Raw genomic sequence first — 23,704 nt, 5'->3', positions numbered from 1 at the left:
CAGCTGACAGCAGAATTGTCTCCGTGCCAGGAATTCCTGCTGCATTAGCAGCACAAAGCAACCCTCAAATCCTCAGAACAAAATTTGATTTATTGAATCCAGACGAGCGGACCCTGTACATGTGAACTCTTAATTGTTTGTATTAATCCTTAGCATCATTTTTTTACAAGAACTCCTTCTAATATCTTACTTGCTAAAGAGATATTCAAAATGGCACCGAGAAGCTTCGTAACAGTGTTTGAGCTTTGAATATCCTAAGGGAAGGAGTGATTTAATACTAAATTAATCAGTAACAGCTGCACAATCGACCAGCACAGACTTATTAATTGGTTGAAGAAGATTAAAACTTGGAATGGCTTCTAAGCAAAACCCTATTCAAAAGGTCCCCCCCCCCAGCTTCAAAAGGCTCGCCTGCCCCTGGCACAAAACTATCATTACTTCCTCCCCCCACAGGGGAGCCATTAACTAAAGAAATTTTTCAGAAGGAACTGGCTGAAGCATTTAAAAATCATGTAGTTACGATGGAAACAAAATTTAAGGAGGAGATATTCATCGCCCATAAAGAACTGTCTGATAAACTTGAGACTCGGGTTCAGAAGATCAGGGATGATATGTTGGGGGTTGTTAATTTGTTAACAGAATATGTCTCGGAAATTGAAGACAGATTAGAAGATCTTAATGATGCCAATACTAATTTGGTATCGAAAATCGACGGGGTGCAACAAAAAGTTGGAAATGCTGAAAAAGAAATTATTATGTTACAGTATAGACAAATGGAGTTTGCACTAAGAATAAGAGGTTTGCATGAAAACAATCAGGAGAATTTGAAACAGATTCTTTCAGAAGCTTTTGATAGTCTATTGGGAAGGCCAGGGGGAAATTTTGATTGGCAAATTGATAAGGTTTATCGTGCTAACTCCTGGCTGGCGAAACAGAAGCAGCTTCCATGGGACATTGTGATTTACTTTACTACAAGAGACATGAGGAATATAATATTGCAAGAGTCCTATAAAACCAAGCTCCAAATTGGAGGTCAGGAAGTGACTGTTCTGAAAGAGATACCACCTCAAATCATAAGATCCAGGAAAGACTATGCTTTTTTAGTCGAAGAGCTTAAAAATCGTCAGCTACAGTTCAGATGGGAGGCACCAGTTGGGCTAACATTCATCTTTGAGGGGCAAAGATACCATCTTAAATCAGTATGGAAAGCTCGAGATTTTTACCATAATATCTTGAAGGCTGGACATCCCGCCCCACTTGGACTTAGAGAAAGAGAACAAGAAGGACAAGATAGACAGCAAACTACACAACTATCAACAAGGATGGATCATCTTTCTCCTTCAGAAGTACAAGGAGCCAAGGAACAAAGACAAAACCATGTGATTACCAGATGAATGGATCAACAATTAAAAAAAACAATCAACTAATTACCAATGATTTGTTTTCTAGGGTGAAGAAGATAAAGATATGTGCCAGAGTTTTATTGGATCTTAATCCAGTTTGGATGGAGTTGGGAGGGGTGACGCAAGCAAGAAGGTCTTGGAGATTGAATGAAAATTTATTTAGACATGAGAAATATACTAATGAATGTAAAAATTGTTAGCAGAATACTTTTTTTTTATATGAATAAGGGTACATCTATGGAAATTGTATGGGATGCAAGTAAAGCGTATATGAGAGGAGCTTTGATAAATTTAAATAGATTACATAGACGTAAACAAGGGGGAAAGTGAACAGAACTGGATGAAATTAGGATTATGCAAAATGTTCTTTTAAAAAAAGGATAAAGTTCACTCCTCAGTTATTTTTGTTAGGTATAATTACTGATTGTACAGCTGTAGAGATTAATTTGATTTTGCATTTAATAACTGTAGTTAAATTGTTGGTGGCGCAATACTGGAAGAAGGAAGACTTGCCTACAATTCAAGAATGGACACTGAAAGTCACAAATTTAGCCGAGATGGCTAAAATATCTGCATATCTTAAGTACCACTTAAACGAGAGATATAAATGAGACTGGAAAAAATGGATTGATTATATACAAAATAAATACGGGACTAAGAAATTCCAGTTAGCTTATGATTAAGATCAGGAATGATATAAATTGTTTAAAGTTAGCTTACCAAGGAGGAGCTAAGCTCAATGTAAAGATGTTATCAATTTTCTATTCTTTTTTCCAATATATTTTAGGCTGTTTTTGTTAAAGATTTATACCGTGTATGGGTTCTGGGAAGTTGGGGGAGGGAAGGCTGGGGGGGTTGGGGGGGAGGGGGGAGGGAGGGAGGTTTGACGAGGGGTGTTAGATTTTAATGTAATATGATTGCACATGTATACTGTCTTCTCTTATTTTTTCTTTAAAACTAGGATATGTTAAGTATATTGTTATGGAAGTATAAATACCATCAACATAGATTGGAGTTTGCTCAGAAGCGGAAATACACCAATGAGAGGAAGAGTGGGAAACAGAAGGGAGAAGAAAGGTTGGAAGAGAGGGATAGGAGAGGGTAAGGGGGGAAGATGAGGAGGATAAGGAGGAGTGGAACGTAGAGAGAGGAGAAGGAGAAAGGAAGGGGAAGTAGAGTAGGAAAGGATGCTGGAGGGAAGAAAGGAGGTAGGAGAGAGGTAGAAGAAAGAGGTGTATGGAGAGCAGAAGAGCTAATAATGGGTTTTTATCTTTTTGGGTGTTGATGACAAGAGGAACTGATGTAATTGCTACTTAATATAATAGGATACTGGCTATGTAATAGTATACATGTGATTGTATGTTATGAAAATGGAAAATAAAAAAGTATATTAAAAAAAATATAAGCTTCGGAAAACCTTTTTGAGAAATGTGTCATGTGACTTTATGCTGAGAGGAGACTCTATATTTCTCAGCTGAGGCACACAATAGTCCTTTGAAAAGATTTGGTCCAATCACGCACACCATGATTATAAATGACTAGAAATAATGCATATATTTAGCAATAGTTCTTTAGTGCAGAAGGCAACACATATAATTGGGCATGATTGGGAAGAATGAACAGTGTTGGCATTAATTTATCCTTATATGTGTTTTCTGAATGCAAAAGCAAGATACCCAGACAAATCCACGGGTTTTTTCACAAGTAAATCCAACTATGCAGGTAGTCCTCAAATTATAACCACAATTGAGTCCAACATTTCAGTTGCTAACATTTGTTAAGTGAATTTTGCCCCATTTTACTACCTTTCTTGCCACTTTCTTAAATGAATCAGTGCAGTTGTTAGGTTAGTGACACAGTTGTTAAGTGAATACTGCTTCCCTATTGACTTTGTTAGTCAAAAGATCGCAAAAGATTATTACATGATCCCTGGACACTGTAACCATTATAAATACGAATCAATTGCCAAGTGTTTGAATTTCGATCATATGACTGCAACAATCATAAGTGTAAAAAACATCATAAGTCACTTTTTCAGTGCCATTGTAACTTTTGAAAGGTCACTAAATGAACTGTTGTAAATTGAGGACTTCCTGTAGTTAGTGGAACATGCATAAGAATTCCGCCTTACCTTGTAATGTAAGAGAAGGCTGAAGAGACTATAATAATGCTCTTCTTGTACCAGAGGCAGGCCATAGGAAAGTTACAAGAAAGTGGATGCCAACTAAATATCCTAACATTCAAAGCAATTACCCAGTCAGAGATAGGCTTTCTTTTGCTGGATATGTTCAAGTAATCTGGGCAGTCATCTGGCAGTAATGTTTTAATTTGCATTCCTGCATGCAGCAGGAGGCTGGATTTTAAATGGGTTCATCCAGCCCTCTCATGCTGTTTGTATGTGACAAATCCCAATTTTGTGTTATGGTACAACAGTTCCATCGATTAGTCTGATCCCATGCTGGAAGGGACAGAAACCATCTTTTTAAAAAAGCCCCTCTCCCAAAGTCCTTTTTGTACAATGCACAACTGATCTTTATCATTTAACCCCAGGGTTGTTAGGAACATGGATCAACTACAAGATAATTTCCTGATTTGCTGACTAGAGCTAGTCTGTTATTTGATATGAATGCTTTTGCTTGATTGGGCAAAACAGAGCAGTTTAAACTTATCCTCTACATGCTATCAAATTTGTAAGATAGCGCTTTACAAAAGAAAAAAAAAGGAGCTGCTTAACAATACGCAGATGGTGTATTTACAGCCATCCTTTATTAACATATAATGAAACCAAAAGTTTTACATGTGCCATATGTAAAAAGAGGGCAATTTAACTTCTTTTTTGACATCCCTCTAACCCCACCCCTCCAGTTTCCACTGTAACTGGCACACATTTTTACTGAAATCTGTTTTTAGATTTGAGCAAGAGATCCATAGCCCTTTCTTTTCTGTTTGAGTACTGCTGAACATAGAAATCCTTGGTAGTGAAGGACTCCCTAGAACTGTGGTTCCTTAGAAAGATCGCCCTAATTGATGGCAGCCTATTATATATATTTTAGCGGGGGAATCCTTGCAAGAACTATTCTAGCACCTCCAAAATATGCAAGTTACTCAAACTCAGTACCCTTCGTCTGAAATAGGTTGTGGATCACCAGCTTGATCAAGAATGACAGTTCACAACTCAGGAAGGATAGCTTCTGCAGAAGAGGCAGCCATTTTGGGAGTTATCCAGTAATAGCACATGCTTTTCCCTAGTACTCTTTCTTACTTGTCTTTAGTCTTACAAATTAGAAAAGAAGACAAAAGATGAAATGAAGTTGGCATTCTTCGTTTATGACTGCCAGCTGATGTATAAAGATTAGAATGCTTTCATTTTCTGCACAGTTATTAACCAAACTGATTGACAGTTCTGGGCATTGTAATACAAACACATGGGGATGCAATTTTTACACATTCAATACATTTAGAAAGCAGCCAGTGGGGAATGCTTGAGAAAAATTGAAGAAAAATTAAATAATTACATGAAAAGGAATCCCATTGATTGTACAATAACCTGGTCTAATCATGAACTAGCAGGGAACTTGGTTGTAGCTGCACAGTGTCATGAGTTTTCTGTTGATATTCTTATTTGACATACCCAAAGTTTTTAATTAACTCCTGCCATGACCACATTCCAGATTCCTCTTGTAGCTCCAGCAGTCGAAGAGGAAAAAAGCTTGCCAGTCCTTCATTCTAGAATCCTAAAAGTTTACTTATAGGCATGATCTACATCTAGTCTTGACTTACAACAGTTCATTTAGTAACTGTTTAAAGTTACAACAGTGCTGAAAAAATTGAGTTATGACATTTTTCATACTTATGACTGTTGCAGCATCCCATGGTCACATGATCAAAATTCAGATGCTTGCCAATTGACTCATATTTAAGACAGTTGCAGTGTCCCGGGGTCATGTGATTCCCTTTTGTGACCTGATAAGCAAAGTCAGCAGGGAAGCCAGATTCACTTAATAGCTGTGTCACTAACTTAACAACTTCATTGATTCATTTAACAACTGTGGCAAGAAAGGTCATAAAATGGAGCAAAAATGTCTCAATTAGAAACAGAAATTTTGCATTCAATTATGGCCGTAAGAACTATCTGTAAACATAAAGCATTGATATTTATTTATTTATTGCAATACAATACCAGTCCTTTTAATAGATTAATACTATAGAGTGAAATAAAATATCAAGAAACATTTTAGGGTTAGGGTTAGGGTTAAGTTATTTTACATACAGTGGTCAAGACACTTAGTAAAAAAAACAATTATGAGATTAGTAATTGGATTTACAGATGCAGCAGTAAATACTGCATTGTTTTTATTCCATGTTGGAGTATCTTAGCACATCAATGCTGCAGCAGTTACAAAAATAGCAACAAATTACAGTTACCATGTGCCCATATTTTTCGGGACAGGCTCCCCTTTCATTGTAGTTACATTTTGCTTGGCTGGGATGGCATTAGTAGCAGCATTGCCGTCAAGCATGGCAATCAATAAACACTGGCACCACTTCCCAGCTATCCTTCAGAGAAAAAGAAAAAGAAATTTATTAGACCCATAATTTTGCAGGGCTGGAGGAGTTGGATTTCATGCAACTTCAGTAAGTGGCAAGGAATTGTGTTCAGAACCAGGTTTATAATGAGAGATAATTTACTGTCATTTGTTTCTAGGTTGCTAAGATTTTTAGCAAACACATTACCAATAGAATTTAGTACCAGTTTAAACAGAATTGTTCATATAGTGATCACCCTCTCCAAACTGGGCCAAAATGAAGTATGCTGCAGAATTCAAGAACATATTCCTGTTTTTTTCCAGAATAGTTGAGAAGGATGGAAAGCTGGAAACTAATGTTAGGCAAATTTTATGAGAAATAAAGGTTCTATTATTTTAATTTTGTGTGAGAAAAAAATGAAAACACAGAGATATTGTCAGCTTCTGCCTTGCTGTTGCTTCAGCTGCCATGAAACGGGGAGGGAGGGCTGGTATTTGGGAGGGGTTAATTGATGTGCTGGAGGAATGTTCTAGGATGTACAAGATGCTTGGATGGCGCATGCGTGAGTGCTTCCCGCCTAGACCAACGGCCTCGACATTCCATCTTCGTGATGTCTTTTTGAAGTTATCTCACACCTGACATTTGAAGGACTTATGATTGGCCTGAAGCTATGATCCTAAGGGGTGGGGAATGGACTATTCTATATATCCATCGCTTTCGCGCCTAATTAAGTAGACTTTGCTTCGCAACTGCTCGCTTACCATTTATAATTAGTAAAAGTACTTTTGATTTCCAACCCATGGAGTCTCTTAGTCTTTCTTTCCTAATTATGTAATGGAGTGATGCTGACAAGAAGCAAAGTCTACCAAAACCCTTTCCAGGAGATTTACGTCTACCGTGAAGGGAGGAATGTCTTCACCGATCAGAGAAGAGGAGGGGGCCACTTGCAATGTGGATACCAGCGGAGCCGGGCCTCCCGAACTTTCGCTTCACGAGCCCGGGCCTCCCGACCTCTCACTTCATGAAGATTTATTTCAACTACAACTTTCCAGCCAGCCTGACCCTCCCCACCCACGATGGTCTACTTCGGTGGGACAAAGAGAGGAAGAGACAAGCTGGAATGCAGGAATCACCCAAAGGCAACCCCGACAACCAACGCTGGAGACGGGAGCCGTGAGAAAACTCCAGAGGAGTGAATTACCTGATTATTGGGGTCAAAGGTATTTTGGGGAAAGGAGTGGGGAAGATGAAAAAGACTGGAGGAGCTGGCAGCAACAATACCCACGCGTGCCTTCACCCCCTCCCCCTCGGCCTGCTTCACCCCCTGTAGCTAGAGGTTTTGCTGCCTCTCCGGTTAACCCTTATTACATTGTAACAGCTAAGGTGAAGCGCCCATCGACCTGAGTGACCTTGAGTTGGCTACGCCCATCTAGTCACATGACCACCGAGCCCCACCTACCCAGATGGTCATTAGGGCAGTTAAATTATTTAAATCCCACCACTGGTGAGAACAATTAAGCAGTGGAACAGCTTGCCTTCAAAAGATGTGGGGGCTTCATCACTGGGGTTTTTAAGAAGAGACTTGGCAGTCACTTGTCTGAAATGGTATAGGGTCTCCTGCTTGAGCAGGGGCTTAGAATAGAAGACCTCCAAAGTCCCTACTGGGATGCTAAGCAGTGTGAAATGCAAAACATCCTTTGATTTGTTGTCTCAAAAATTATTGAGGCAAAGTATCATGTCCCCCCTGTAGTCCTTCTTTTCTCTAGATTAACTAAATCCAAATCGTGCAATCATTATGTTTTAGTCTCCAGGCCTTTAACCCTCTTAGTTGCTCTTCTTTGCACTTTTTTCCAAAGTCTCAACATCTTTTTTTAGTGTGGTGACCAAAACTGGATGCAGTATTCCAGGTATGGTCTTACTAAGGTTTTATAAAGTAGTACTAATGCTACACATGATTTTGATTCTATGCCTGTTTATACAACCAAGGATTGTATTAGCTTTTTTGGCTGCACACTGTTGACTCATGTTTACGTGATCGTCCACCAGGATTCCAAGGTCCCCCTCACAGTTACTATTTTTGAGCCAGTTTTTGCCTAATCTGTACTTGTACCTTTGGTTTTTCCTCCCTAGGTGTAAAACCTTGCTTTTCTCCACATTAAAATTCATTTTGTTGGATAGGGCTCATTCTTCAAATCTGTTAAGATCCTTTTGCATCCTGAGCTTGTCTTCTGGAGTGTTGGTTATTCCTGCCAGCTTAGTGTCATCTACAAATTGGATGAGTTCCCCTTTTTTCCCTCATCTAAGTCATTTATGAAGATATTAAAGAATACTGGGCCTAAGACAGAACCTTGAGGTTTCCCACTACTTACTTCCCTTTGTTTAGATGTGATACCATTAAGGAGTACCATTAATAATAACTATTATAATTCAGTATTTTGATTGGCAGCAATAAAATTCTTTATGATTCAGTTTCAGACTATGGCTATTAAGGCTGCTGTGATTTTTCAATAAAGTAACTCTGGAAAAGAGTTTGTGTGGTAAAAAGATCCCATGATGATTCATAATTGAAATAAGGGTCTTCAATGTGATGGCCAAGTTGTATATTTGCAAATTTAAACCAGTATTGCAGCAGATGACATTATATGTATGGATGGTGCAACACACATTTTGAACAACTGCATTTACCATGCAGCAGCAACAAGGATATTATTTGAGAATATTATTTATTATTTATTATCAAATTTGTGGCCATCTTAGCAAAAGCAACCCGGGGCAGTACTCAATCATCAGATAAAACCCACACATATATATATAATTTAAAAATCTAATAAATAAGGAGAATATAAAAAACCAAATATACAAACCTCTAGGTTAAGAGAGAGAGAAATCATCACTTCAACAGGGGAGTCATCTAAGCATCTCTTAAGATGCCTGGGAGCCCCAGGCCTAATAGCATAACCTTGAGAGCCATCCAAAATGTCAAAAGAGAAAAAAACTAATCTAATTTTGGAGAGATGAATGTTGCATAAGGCGAGCGCCATTGCAGAGAAGACACAGGTCCTGGAACCCTTTAAATGTAGAACCCTAGCTGAGGGTGCTCAATCCCATGCCATGAAGGACTTTGAATATTAAAAGCAGCACCTTGAATTGGACAGCAAACTGCTGTCAAACCCCAGCCTGGGTTTCACCATAACTGGGCGGGCGGGGGGTGCAGTGACCAGATGGTCGAACTGTGAGAACAGCATGAACACAAAGCGAGTGGAAGGTGAGGCTTTGGTGGCAGCAGCTATTTCTAGCTGCGCTGATCATCTGTTCGTTGGGTCACTGGCCGGCATCTGGCATTGCTACACCACCTGTTTTTTGAGTGGCCTGGAGGCCACCACCTACCCTCCTGCCAGTTGATCGGGCTGATGAGCATAGGAGCACACTGTCACAGCCAAAGACGGATCCAGACACTATGCCTCAGGTGCCCTGCACAGATGCCACTCAGCATTTCCAGGGCCTAGAAAGTTCTCCGGATGGTAACTGCCAGGTGGGGGTGTGTCTGGCCAGCTGGAGGGTATGGACCCATGCTGTTAAAGTGTGCTAACTTTACAACAAACTTTGTTCAAGCATTGGACTCATTGTGTACCTCGGCTCCAGCCCTATTAAAAGTTTTGTTAGCTTGATAGTTTCTGAACGTGTTTGCTTCACCTCTACCCAGGTCCAGCCTCAGACCTTTGAGAACTGCAACTAATGCAACTTGCATAGCAGAGGAACACAGTGCCCAGTGTCCATGCCACTGCATTCTCTATAACTTGAAGCTTCTAGATAATGTTCAAGGGCATCCCGGTATACAGTTTATTGTAGTAGTCCAATCTAAGGCATGAATGGAGATGACTAGGGCATCAATGACTATGAACAGGGTCTGTCAATCCAGGAAAGATGGAACTGGCATGCAAGGAAGAGCTGTGCAAAGGCCATATCTGCACTGTCTGAACAGCAAAAAAGGACTACAGAGGGTTTACTGATACTGCATATAGAAAACAGTTTTCTCAATACTAAATAATAGTTGGTTGTTATTTTCTAGTATTGTGTTTCTCCAAAAATAAGACTCACTCTTATTTTTGGTAGGCTCCAAAATAAGCACTAGGGTATATTTTCAGGGAAACACGATTTCAGGGTGATCAGCCCAACTGAGCACCCCGCCTCCCAGCAGGCGCACAAGAGGCAGCAAGTGTGTGGTGACTGAGTTTCCAGCAGCAGCTGCAGCCTGCCGGTGCCTTATTTGGTGCATTCTGGGGCTGTGCACCTTGCACAGTGCAGGTGAGTTGATTCCCTGTCCAAGCAGTAAATGTAGGCACAGACACAGGGGTGGAGGGAAGGTGATCCTGATGTGTTGTGTGGGCTGCGTGAAAGCTGAGAGTGGGTGAACTGGAGCAAGTGCCAGGCCGCAGGAGGCTCATCTTCATGCGGCAGCACTGGCAACAGATGGAGGCAGAGAAACGGGGCAGAAAGCAAGCAATCCTGATGTGCTGCACAGGCCACAGGCAAAAGTCAACAAATGCAAAGATGAGCTCAGGCCCACTGACTCTTGGCTCTCCTGCAGCCCGCACCAATGCATCGAGATCACCTGCCTTCCCCACACCTCAGTATCTGCTGCTGCCGCCGCACAAAGCCAAGCCTCTCACAGTCACCCACCACTTCGGACCATCAACTCTCAGCTTTTCTGCAGCCTGCACGGTTCATCCAGATCATGTGCCTTCCCCCAACCTCTGCCTGCTGCTTGGATAGGTAATCAACTCACTTGTGCAGGCTGCGGCTGCTGCCAGATACTGTCAGCCCACATGTGCTTGCTGCCTCCTGTGCTGGCCACATAATACACCCTACATTGGGCTTATTTTTGGGGTTGGGCTTATATTAGGCACATGCTTAAAAATCGGGTTAGGGTTAGGGTTAATTATTATTATTATATACTTTATTCATTAAACATGAAACTCAGTCAACTGAACATTCAAAAATGCCTCACAAATATCATTGACTGGTGCTAATGGTTGATACGGGTTGCTGCCAGCATCCTAGGTATCAACCAAGTATCTCCTTAAAATATATGATGTTCCTAGTAGCGCAGTTTTTTGCAGTTCCACTGGTGTTATTGCAGAAAGCTGCAATTTTTTTATGTGTTTTGTAAAATTCTTTATGTGTTTTGTAAAATTCTTTATGTGTTTTGTAAAATTCTTTATATGTTTTGTAAAATTCTTTATATGTTTTGTAAAATTCTTTATGTGTTTTGTAAAATTCTTGGACATGGTATCAAGTGCCCTGATGACAATGAGTATCACTGTTACGTGTTTCATCCATAGCCGTGTAGTTTTGATGGCCAGGTCGTGATATTTCATGATTTTTTCTAGTTCTTTTTCTTCAACTGGCATATCCTGGTACAGTGATATAGATAAACTGTATGCTTTGCCCCTCTACAACCATGATATCTGGCGTGTTGTGCTTCAAATAATGATCCGTCTGTATTCGAAAGTCCCTCAATATCTTCACCTTCTCATTTTTGATGACTTTTTCTACTTTGTGCTCCCATAACCTTTTGGATACAGGTAAGTCATATTTTTTACATAATGAGCAGTGGATTAATTTAGCCATGTGGTCATGTCTAGCTTTGTAATCAGTTTGTGCGATTTTGCTGCATTCACATATTAAATGTGAAACAGTTTCGACTTTGTTGTTGCAAAGTTGGCAGTTTGAATTGTCGGTGGATTTTTGTATCTTTGCTTTCATGGCATTAGTTTGTAGTGCTTGTTCTTGAGCAGCCAGTATTAAACATTCTGTATCTTTCTTAATTGTTCCCATCTTGAGCCATGTCCATGTCAATTTGTCATCACATTTTCCTTCAATGTTTTTCAAGTGCTATCCATGCAAAGCAGCCCCCTGAGAGATGAAGAGATAGCGCAGCAATTCAACTGAGTGGAGGCGCAAACGAAGCCTGAGGAGTACTAGAGCTAGATCAGCAGCAGATCAGCTGCTGAGAGCAGCACGGTGGACCCTGACCAACAGCTGTGCAGAGCTAAGCACTCAGAGCAGTGACTGAGAGCAGTGCAATGGACCAGCAAGCAGCAGCTAAGAGGAGCAGAGAGCCAAGATCAGCACATTATACCTGAAAACCACAGCAGTGGCCAGACAAATGAAGAGCAAGAAGTGCAGGGAGTAAAAGGATAAGTACATAACATTTCTGGACAGGAGGAAAGGAATAAATTTTCAAGGCAGGGAGTAGAGCAGTGGTGGGTTGCAGGTGGTACGCCCCGGTATAGGCATATTGGAGCCTGCCCGGAGCACTGGATACCGTTCCAGTACAGTGCTCTAGAACAGTGGTCCCCAACCTTTTTATCGCCGCGGACCAGTCAGCCTTTGATAATTTTACCGTGGCCCGCTGAGCGCATGCAGGGGTGGGGGGGGGTGAAAATGGGGGAATACAAACATACTTTTTAAATCCACCTTCCCAATTCAACACCTGAATCATATCCCACCTTCCATTTTGTATGTAGATTTTAAGGAATAAACAGCTGAATTAATCAAGGTCAAAGATAAAAAGAGCAAGGGCAAAATTAAATAAGCCAGAGGATAGCAATGTAAAAAGAATACAGTATTAAGCCCATTCACTCTATCTAAGCCCCCCCACCTCACAAGGTTGTGGTGGGGGAAATAGGGGGTGGGAGTATTAGGTATCTTCACTACGATATATAAAAGGAGATACTATCTTAAATAACAAAGTGGGCCCCCACCTCCAAAATATACTAAAAGAAAAAAGATTCCATGTGCTCAACTAATTTTTTTTAAAATCATCACTATATTATGGACTACAGACACAGATATATATATATATATATATATATATATATATATATATATATATATATACACACACACACACATATATATACATACATGCATATATACATACCGTACGTACGTACGTACGTATATATATATATAATGTCCAAATAACAGGAAAAGCGCTTCAAGGACCAAAGTATATTCCTTTTTTGCAGCCTTAAGAGAACTCTCGTTTTTTGAGGCTCAGAACCAGGCATTCTCATGGGCTGCAAAAAGGAAACACGACCCGGGAGCGCAGCCTCCAAGAGTGCATATCGCCAATAACTACGCGTGGGGGGAAAGGAAATGTGTTTTGTGAGGAAGAGAAAGAGCGCGCTTCACCGATGCCCGTTGGCGAAATTTTGGAAGAGAGGCAAGAGACTTCAGGCACCGAGCCCCCACCCACAACTGGAGCGGGCGGGAGGCAGGGAAGGGGTGGGCAAGACCGCCGTTTTTCCACCATGCGCTGCAATAGCGGCAGCGGCGGCCTGAATCTGGCGCCAAAATCGCGCACCCCCCATCTCCCCTCAAAAGACCCCCCCCCCGCCCTCGGCTGCCCGACGTTCTCTCTCTCTCTCTCTACCTCTCCCGCCGTTCCTTCTCACAAGCCAAGGCCGGGCAGGAAAAAGAAGAGAGCAGCCTCCAAGGGCTCCGCTTCCAACGCATGGTCCGCCCCCTCCTCGCCTCGCTTCCAGGCGAGCCGACTGAGGCGAGAAAGGAGAAAGAGGCGGAGGCGTTCACTGAGGGGACGGCTGACTCGGGGAGGGGGCGGAGGTGGTGTAGTAGCGGGGGATTCTTCCTCCTCGCCTCACTTGCTCCTGTGCTTCCGCGCAGCTCCCCCCCTCCGGCGACGGCACTGCATGAGTGAAGTCGGCCGTTGCATGGCCCCCGGCCGCTGCGCGGCCCAGTGCCAGGTACTCCGCGGCCCGGCACCGGTCCGCGGACCGGGGGTTGGGGATCACTGCTCTAGAAGGCCCACCCGAGCTCCTTGTCAGTCTTTTAAGTATTCGGCGCTTCCATGCACACACACGCCGCATACAGCACCTGTGTGATGCTTCGCTGAGCAGCTGGAGCATAGCAGAGGTGCTAAGACACATGCGCGCATGTGCACGCGCACTGCACACATCCATGTGGACACCACGGGCTTGTTCCAACCATACCAGTTGCAACGGGATCTGGAACCCACCACTGGAGTAGAGGTAAGTATTTCCTAATAAAAAGCCTGATATTTCCAACAAAAAGAAGTGTATAACATTACATAAAGGACCAAGAATTTTTATAAATTCTTAGATTTTTAAAATTTCTGTTTTTTTAAAAAAAAACTTTTTTTTATTTTTAAAATTATCTTTTCAATCTTTTAATCCTTTTTCAACCTTTACATTTCTTTTTAATTTGTAATTTTGTTTTCAATTTTTAAATCTTTTTCAATTTCATTTTTCCCAATTTAAATACAACTACAATCACTCCATGCATACATGGAAACATATGGCTGATTTCTCCCTAATTACTTGTATAAGGACAATTCATGTTGTTTTGTATTTTGTTATGGATTGCACTAGTAGAGGCTAAATCAATTTCATTGTACATATGTGACAATAAAGGTTGTTGTTATTATTAATTATTTTTTCATTTTTTAAAAGTTAATTTTTTTTTCAATTAAACAATTTAAAAAGTTTACTTATTTCAATTATTTAGAAATTATAAATTCTTTAAAGATCTACGAAGAAAAAGAAAATCACAAAAAAAAAGAGAGACATTGAAAGCAGGGAAGATAGTGATGATTTTTTTCAGGAAAGAGAACAAAGGATCAAGAACTTTTGTAAACTATTTTGTAAACTGACATTTTGCAACTGGGAAAATAATTTTTTAGAAATTCTTAATTTTTTAACAAAAAAATCATGGAAACAGAGACTGACATTAAAGCGACGTGCAAAATATGTCATTTGTTTCAGCTTATGCCCACATATGACTCAAACCATACATGTATCAAATATAAAGCATATAAATTACTAGAAGAAAACATTAAGAGCAACTCTATCACTCTGAAACTCAATGAACAATGTGAGAATCCACAGCTTAAAGAAGACTACACCATCATTATATACAATAGGAAGCAAACAGCTTCTTAAAAATGACCCCCTATATGAATAAAACGAAGAAAACATCCAAATCTAACACAATAGGGAACAAGCCATTTCCAAAAAAATTGACCCTAAAAGGGAAGACTGATGGAAACATGTCACTTCTAGAAGAAAACAGCAACCAAGAGCAAAAATCCTACTATCATAGCCCAATCTGATGAAGCTCCTCTGCAACTGAACAATTGATTTCATAGCCTGCCCTTGCAAGAAAATATTCAGATACTCACAAATGAACATTCATTAATAGTTTCTAGAAAGGAGACACAATCCAGCATTCATATGACCGTAACCCTAACCAATGCCCTTTTTCAAAAGTCTTGTATTAGTTGGGAGGAGATGCTGTTTCATCATGCTTGTTCCTTTTCTAGTTGCTGTCAAGTTTCAGACAAAGATATAGATAAGACTCCCACTCTACTGCTCACCAGAGCTTGTGGTCCTGGCAGTTGAATGAAAATCTTTTGCCTGCTTGGAATGAATAGCTGCCAATCTGCAGAGGTCCTCAGTAGGTATTTGCTTTTATGTTAGTGCAGTTCTGAGGGAGCTGCTATTTTTCAAAGGAGCAGATAGTGACCCCAACTTCACTCATTCATAGGCATATTTCAGATAAACTCCTGCTATGTCTAATATTTTCCTAGATATGTGCTTAAAATAATATTATTTAACAGTTCATGTCTTCCCAGTTCAATCATTACCAAGGTATGAACAATAACTTTTATTGGCTTAAAAATGACGTGTGCAACTGCACAATCATAATCATCTGCTCCTTCCTTTTTGGTATGTGTCACTCATACCAAAATGTTGTAATACACATTACAAGGAGTGGGACCTTAATCATCCAGTCATAACTAATAGAGATGGGAGTAAGAAAGATACACGTGGATGCACATAGCTTACAAATAGGGTGACTTTTGTAGCTTATTGACTGAATACAGGTAGTCCTCAACTTACAATGGTTTGTTTTGTGACCGTTCAAAGCACTGAAAATAGTGACATGACCATTTTTCATAGTTACGATCTTTGCAGTATCCCCATGATCATGTCATCAAAATGCAGATGCTTGGCAACTGGTTCATATTTATGATTGATGCCAATGTCCCAAAGTCATGTGATCCCTTTTTCAGACTTTGTGACAAGCAAAGTCAATGAGGAAGCCAGAATCACTTAACAACCAGGTTACTAACTTATCAACTAACTTATCATACAAAAACAGATTCACTTAACAATGAAGAACGAAAGGTCATAAAATGGGGTAAAACTCACTTAACAAATGTCTCAACAACATAAATTATGGGCTCAATTGTGGTCATAAGTTGAGGATTACCTATAATGCATCAAGCTATAGAAAGTTCAAAGACTTTTATCACAATATCATGCTGATTCAGAGCAATATGTAAATCTTCTGTGCCCAATTATTAATATTGTTTTATATCACTTTTAGAAAATTTAGTAAATAGTCAGATTACAACTCTTTTTTATCTATTGGAAGACTAAATAAGAGTTTATTAAAAGTTGCTTCTTCTCTCCCTAAATTATTACCATAGTAAACTTTCCCCAGCATTGTTATTTTTCAAAGTTACAAATTCAAGAGCATACAATTTCCACAAGTGTTAGACTGTGGGGTTTTGAGTCAATTTTCAGAACAGATAGTAAAGTAATTTCTGCTCTATTCATGATTTATTGCTTAAAAATAAGCAACTTTATAGTCAACACTTATTGTCTATTTAAATGGAAAGTTTTAAAAAATGAGCTAAGAAAAAAGCAGCGAAGTTTGGACTGGAAGATAAATAGCAATTTTGCAATGGCTTTCTTTGCAGATATCTTTAACAGATTTGCTTTTTCAATTGATTATATAATAGTCCAGAATAATGTTGATTGATTAATGACATCTTTGTTCATTACAATAAAAACAGACTTGATTCACATCTTCTACTTTGGTGCTTGATAAATTAATGGGTAAATTATGTGAATTACCCATCTTTTTTTCCATACAGCCATTTTCCAATAAATCTCTCTGGAGGCTGCCCATCGCTTTTGTTAGCAGCAAAAACATAAAACATTCAAAGAATCATATGTTATCTTCCCCTCCTTTTCTTTTAGAAGCCTTTATCATGCTAAGTGTATTATAGTAGTATATTGTTACTTTACTGACATTCAGTATCAATATGCCTGCATTATATATACTCAAAAAGAATGTTTTGAACTTGAAAAATTTTGACTCCAAAATATCCCATCTAGGAGTCCAGCTTTGACACAGGCTTTTCTCACTGCAAAACAGAAGCCAGAAGATACCTTATTAGGTCTAAACATTTTCAGCAAGGCTGAAATTAGAGATTTCAGAACTGGAGAAATTCTAATTTGGAACAAATTGCCTTTGGAAGTTGCGGATGCCCCTTTACTGGAGGCTTTTAAGAAGAGACTGGACAGCCATTTAACAGAAATAGTATAGGTCTCCTGCAAGAGTTAGACTAGATGACTTCCAAGGTCCCTTCCATCTCTTTTAATGTTAATACTGTTACTTAATGAAGTTGAAATGAGACAGTCTTCTTTTAAAACTTTTTGATCTCAGAATGTTTAATGCAGCTATTATTTTTATTTCCAAGTCTTCTGTTACATTTTTTTTATTAAAAAGGAACATGTGTAATATTGACCACAGAGTATTTGCATTAGATTGATTGATTGATTGATTGATTGATTGATTAATGTTTTTGTATTGAATGTTTTAACATGCTGTGTGTTCATTAAGATTGAGCCAGGATATGAATTAATCAAATGTAGGTCTATTCTTAAACTACAGGTCCAAATCCAGCAGAAAAGCCTGGGAAGATGGAGAGTAAAAATATACAATATGTGAGTAAGTGGAGAAAAGTGTGCAAAACTATATGAGTCACATAATGTTCTTTTTTTCTCATTATGTTCTGATCCAGGTTTTCTGGGATATGATTCATTTCCCAGAACAACTGGACTGGGGTTTTTTACTTATTTTTTCAAAGACTATTTTTTTAGAAAATGATAAACCACCACCAGAACAGCTGGCCTGAGTAGTTTCAAAAACAAAGGCTGAAGACTCTCAGGAGCAGAGAGATTTTCACATTCCAAAAATGGAATTGAAATGAAATGGAGGAAAAGGACTAGCATCACCTTTCATTTTTATCTGTGGAACCAGGAAGTTGCATGTACAGTATTATTGGCACAACAGACAGATATACCCAAAACCTTTTTAAAAATAGACTCTTAATAGCAAAAACATTTTAAAAAACCAATAACACTGTTAAGGATGGGAATAGCATCTAATTTATGTTTACCATAAATTGGTGAATCCTGACTCAGCCAACAAGGTTTAATGAACAAATGTTATTGCATTTTATTACTTTACTGAGAATAGTCAGCAATTAACGCAGCATCTTTCCTACCGTAGTAGCCCCATTAAACTGGATAGTTAACTTTATATAGAGGTATATCATTAAGGAAAGGGAACACAATGCTAAATAATTCTCAATGGACCATAAGAAATCAGAGTTGTATACACATTCATGTTACAAAATATTAAATATGGATGTGGAAGAAAGAGAACAAATTAGATGTTTGCTGGTTGAAGAACATTGTTCTGACCCAGCTCCCCAAACACAACAAACCCTCTGAAATTAACTCAAATATTCCTTTATCGAGAGCCCCAGCAAAAACTTTCTCTCTCATTGCAGGCTAACAAGTCCATCCACCCGGGAGATGAATAGTTGTGTTACATCTATTCATCTCTTCCCCCTGCGTTTTATCCCCAGAATTAGGGTGGGGCTCTGCTAGCAGCAGTGGCTTTTCCATCTCAAGGATCAGCCCACAGATTTCCACTGCTCTCCTCTCCTCTGCCTTCTGCACATCTGTGCATCAGGCACTGGACCCAGATGTTCCTCCTCTTTCTCATCAGCCACCTCCAGACTTGGGGCCTGTTGACTCTCCATCTGAGGGCTGACAGATGGCCCAGGCTCCGCCTCTGTCTCTCTCTCTGCCAGCTCCATTCCCTCTTCCCTCTCGGAGCTCTCAGGTTGCCTTGAGGCTGACCCTGACTACCATGCCTCCTCCTCCTCTGATTTAGCTGCTGGAGGCCCAGTGGCCAACAGGCTACAACAAGCACCAAAAAATTATTTTTGCCAATCTTTCCTGGTTAATAAATATTGTAGTGGAAGCCCTTACAGTTGCAGAATCATGATATTGTGTGGTCTGAATCCTTCTCAAACTCTCAAAAAATCCTTAGGAGTACTTTAGGAGTTTTGAACAAGTTTACTGCTTTCAGAACTGTCTTAATCTTTTCCAAGTTCCAATTATTGACCACACATACAGAAATGAAATTACAGGTATTCTCAACTTATACGTTCATTTAGTGACTGTTTGAAGTTACAACGGCACTGAAAAAAAATGACATTTTTCACGTTTACAACCATTGCAGCATGGTCATGCAATCAAAATTCTTACACTTGGCAACTGGTTCATATTTATGCCTGTTACAATGTTCCAGGGTCATGTGAGCACCTTTTGTGGCTGGTGAGGCAAGCGGGCAAAAGCCGCCCTATGTCGGACACAGCAGCAGGTCGTTCGGATACCCCAGCACCGTATCCATCATAAAGCGGTGGACACGGCGGCAGGGCTTTAAAGCGGGACGCGTCCCACTCTATGGTGGACACGGCGCCAGGGCTTTAAAGCCCTGCTGCCATGTCCGCCATCCCGCTCTATGGCGGACACGGTGCCGGGGCTTTAAAGCCCTGCCGCCGTGTCCGCCATCACACTCTATGGCAGTTTTTGAAACCTTTCACTACCTCTACAATCCTAGCAACATTGAACATGGAATGTGGGATATTAGAAGAAATACTTGAAATGTTGAAAGATGCATGCTCAGCACTAAAAAATACTAAAGAACCAGAAAAAGCATTGAAAAATATAGAACAGGAGGTTGGCGAAGAACTGATAAAAGGAAATATAAAAGAGAGACAAAAGACTAATAGGATGGGGAAAATATCTGAAAATAATAGTCAGCTAGGCAATCATATTGAGATTTATGAAGACACAGGAAGAGCAGGGAGAGAAAAAGGAAAATACTATCCAAGGAAAGAACAACCTAAACGTAGAGAGAGAAATAGTGGGGAGTAAAAAAGAGGAATCCAAGGGAGAGTTACTCAAATAAATCAAAGAAGAATGATAGGGAAAAGCCAGAACATATACAAAAGGAAACAAGAAGAAAAAAGCGAATCTAAGAGTAGGAGATAGAAGGAGAAAAAGAAAGCTGAAGAAAAATAGAACATCAAAGAGAGCAAGAGATGAGTTGTGAGAAAATGGTTAGGAAAGGAGGAAAATAAAAAAGAGAGATATTGGTAGAAAATGAAATATGTGGATATTGTTGATGACATGTAGCTAAATAGAATACTATTGTCAAGTGTAGATAACCAATTAAGTGAAATGCTTGTTACATTAAAATAAAATTTGATGATATATGCTGCATACAGAAACTAGAAATAACAAATGGAAAATGAAATGATAAAATTGATATTTATGGAAGGGCAAAAAATGATTTTGTTTATTTGTTAAGAAAAATTTAAATTTAAGGTGGTAATTTGGAAAGAAAATGTGGGGCTGAAATTAGAAATGATGTGAAGTAAAATTAATTATGAATAAAAGAAAACGTAAAAAGAGGGGAAACCCGGTCAACACTCTGTTTGTATAGAGCTGTGATGGTGAACCTATGGCATGCATGCCACAGGTGGCATGCAGAGCCATTTTTCGGGGCATGCAAGGCGTTGCCCTGCCAGCTGGCCAGCACACATGCATGCGCTGGCCAGCTAACTTCAGCCTACTTTTGAGGCCATTTTTCGCCCTCTGGAGGCTTCCCTGAAGCCTCCGGAGCATGTAAAATGGGCCATATGTAAGGTGACCAGATTTACAGATTGGTAAAGAGGGACACCATTGACCGGGGGGGGGGGGGGGGGGGGGCTTGATTAAAAATTTTATTTTTTGTCAAAAGGTCACCCCAGGACACTGAAACCAGCATAAATACAAGTCTGTTGCCAAACAAAATTTTGATCACGTGACCATGAGGATGCTGCAACGGTCGCTAAGTGTGAAGCCTCTTGCTTATCTACCTTCACCTTATCCGTCTTCTGTTCTTTCCCTCTCTTCCTTCCTTTCTCCTTCCATCATCTCTTCTTTCCTCACTCACTCCCTTCCTCCTTTTTTCTCTTCCTTCCTCCTTCCATTCTTTCAGTTTCATTTCTTTTGCCTATCTACCTTCTCTGTCTTTCTGCTCTTTCCATTTCTCTCTTCCTCTTCGCTTCTGTTCCTTCCTCCTTCCCTCCTTTCCTATTTTTTGCTTCTTCCTTCCTTCTGCCTATCTACCTTCACCTTCTCTGTCTTTCTGCTCTTTCCCTGTCTTCCCCTTTCCTCCCTCCTTCCCTTCTTTCCTTTCTAGTTCCATCCTTTCTTCTTTCCTCTCTCCCTCTTTTTTTTCCTTCCTTTCCCCTTCCTCTTGCCTATCAACTTCATCCTCTTTGTCTTTCTGCTCTTTCTGCTCTTTCCCTCTCTTCCCCTTTTCTTCCTACCTCCTTCCTTCTCCCTCCCTTCTTCTTTTTCTTCCTTTCTTCTTCTATCTTCCTCCTTCTCCTTCCATTCTTTCTCCTTCCATCCATCTTTTCTCCTTCCATCTTCTCCCCCCCTTCTTCTTTTCCTCCCCCCTCCCTCCTTCCTTCCTCTCCTTCCCTTTCTCGCACACAGGAAGGGGAGGGGGGGCTTTCTAGTAGCTTTCACAGCATAATTTCTTTATCTAACTTTTAAAAAACAGTGTGCAAATCAAACGAGATTTTCGTAACCTGCGAAGCACCAAGTTATATTATGTTGTTACAAATTCGCAGCTACTCCATTCTTTCCAATAGGGAACTGCATTTCCCAAGATGCCTCAGGTCCTCAAAGCACTGAACGTGGTTTTGCAATTGACTCCAGCGAGGCCTGGTAGCCGCCAGCTGGGGTGGCTGTCAGGGCGCTACGGAGCGGACGCGCCGTTTGTTACTGCTTCCAGCAATCAAGACGGACAAGGGAAGTGACTGAAACGGACGCTGGCCGCAGGAGAGCGAGGCTGCTGCCAGCCGTTTCACCTCGCGCAGAGAACTTCCACTGGGTCCCGGGGCTTCTGCTGGGCGGCATAAGACCGGGAAGCGAATGGAAGTTTTCTGCGCGACTGAAACAGAAGCCGCAGCAGGAGAGCGAGGCTGCTGCCAGCCGTTTCACCTCACGCAGAGAATTTCCACTGGGTCCCGGGGCTTCTGCCGGGCAGCACAAGCCCAGGAAGCGAATGGAAGTTTTCTGCGCGACTGAAACAGAAGCCGCGGCAGGAGAGTGAGGCTGCTGCCAGCCATTTCATCTCGTGCAGAGAACTTCCACTGGGTCCCGGGGCTTCTGCCGGGTGGCACAAGCCCGGGAAGCGAATTGAAGTTTTCTGTGCGACTGAAACAGAAGCCGCGGCAGGAGAGCGAGGCTGCTGCCAGCCGTTTCACCTCACGCAGAGAATTTCCACTGGGTCCCAGGGTTTCTGCCGGGCGGCACAAGCCCGGGAAGCGAATTGAAGTTTTCTGTGCGACTGAAACAGAAGCCGCGGCAGGAGAGCGAGGCTGCTGCCAGCCATTTCACCTCACGCAGAGAACTTCCACTGGGTCCCGGGGCTTCTGCCGGGCGGCACAAGCCCGGGAAGCGAGTGGAAGTTTTCTGCGTGACTGAAACAGAAGCCGCGGCAGGAGACCCGCAGGGGAGGGCGGCGGGACGCGACCACGCCTCACGGACTTGCAGTGTGGTCGCTGGGAACCACGCAGCACAGGTGCCGCCACGCCGGCAGAAGCTCCGTGAGTCCGTGACCGAGTGGAAGTTCTCTGTGCGAGCGGCGGCAGCTGTTTCACTCATGCAGAGAACTTCCACTCGGTCACAGAACTTCTGCCGCCCGTGGCGGCGCAGCACAGGGGCTGGCTGTGACGCGAGGAGGTGAAATGAACTCCGCAAAGGGGGAGAAGGAGGAGAGGAGGGCTGTCTCCTCCCCCCAGCATCTCCCGATTCCCACCCATACCAATTCATAACATGATTACTCACCAGTGAGTAAGCGCAGCTGCAACCCCAAAAGACGAAATGAAATGGAGACTCGCGCAGGCGTGCTCAGCTAAGCAGAGTCCAGCCAATCAATGAGCTGGTTGGGATGGAAAATTTTCAGCATGTGGCGTGCTGAAAATTTCCCATCCCAGCCAGCTCACTGATTGGCTGGAGTCCAGGCCAATCCAATCAGTGAGCAGCAGGCTGGGCTGGCTTAAATTTGTAGGATAGAACGGAAAGATGAGCCAGCCCAGCGAGCTAGCAGCTGATGGGCGGGGGAGCGAGGGAGCTGTGAGCGCCAAAAAAAGTGTGTTTTTTAAAGAACCGTGCGGGACGCGGGAAAATTCATGAAAAAGCGTGGCTGTCCCGCCAAATGTAGGACATCTGGTCACCCTAGCCATATGGGCAAACCAGAAGTTCAGGAACAGACTTCTGGTTTGCTTGTAGGGCCATTTTTCGCCCTGAATTGAGTCCTTTGAACTATAGTGCTGGAGAAGACTTCTGTGAGTCCCTTCGACTGCAAGGCAATCAAACCAGTCAGTCCTAGAGGAGTTCAACCCTGACTGCTCTTTAGAAGGCTAGATCCTGAAGATGAAACTCAAATACTTTGGCCACCTAATGAGAAGGAAGGACTCACTCAGGAAGAGCCTAATTCTGGGAAAGATTGAG

This window comes from Thamnophis elegans, chromosome 11 (assembly GCF_009769535.1).
Source record: "Thamnophis elegans isolate rThaEle1 chromosome 11, rThaEle1.pri, whole genome shotgun sequence".
Lineage (NCBI taxonomy): Eukaryota > Metazoa > Chordata > Lepidosauria > Squamata > Colubridae > Thamnophis > Thamnophis elegans.
This window is presented reverse-complemented; position numbering follows the sequence as displayed.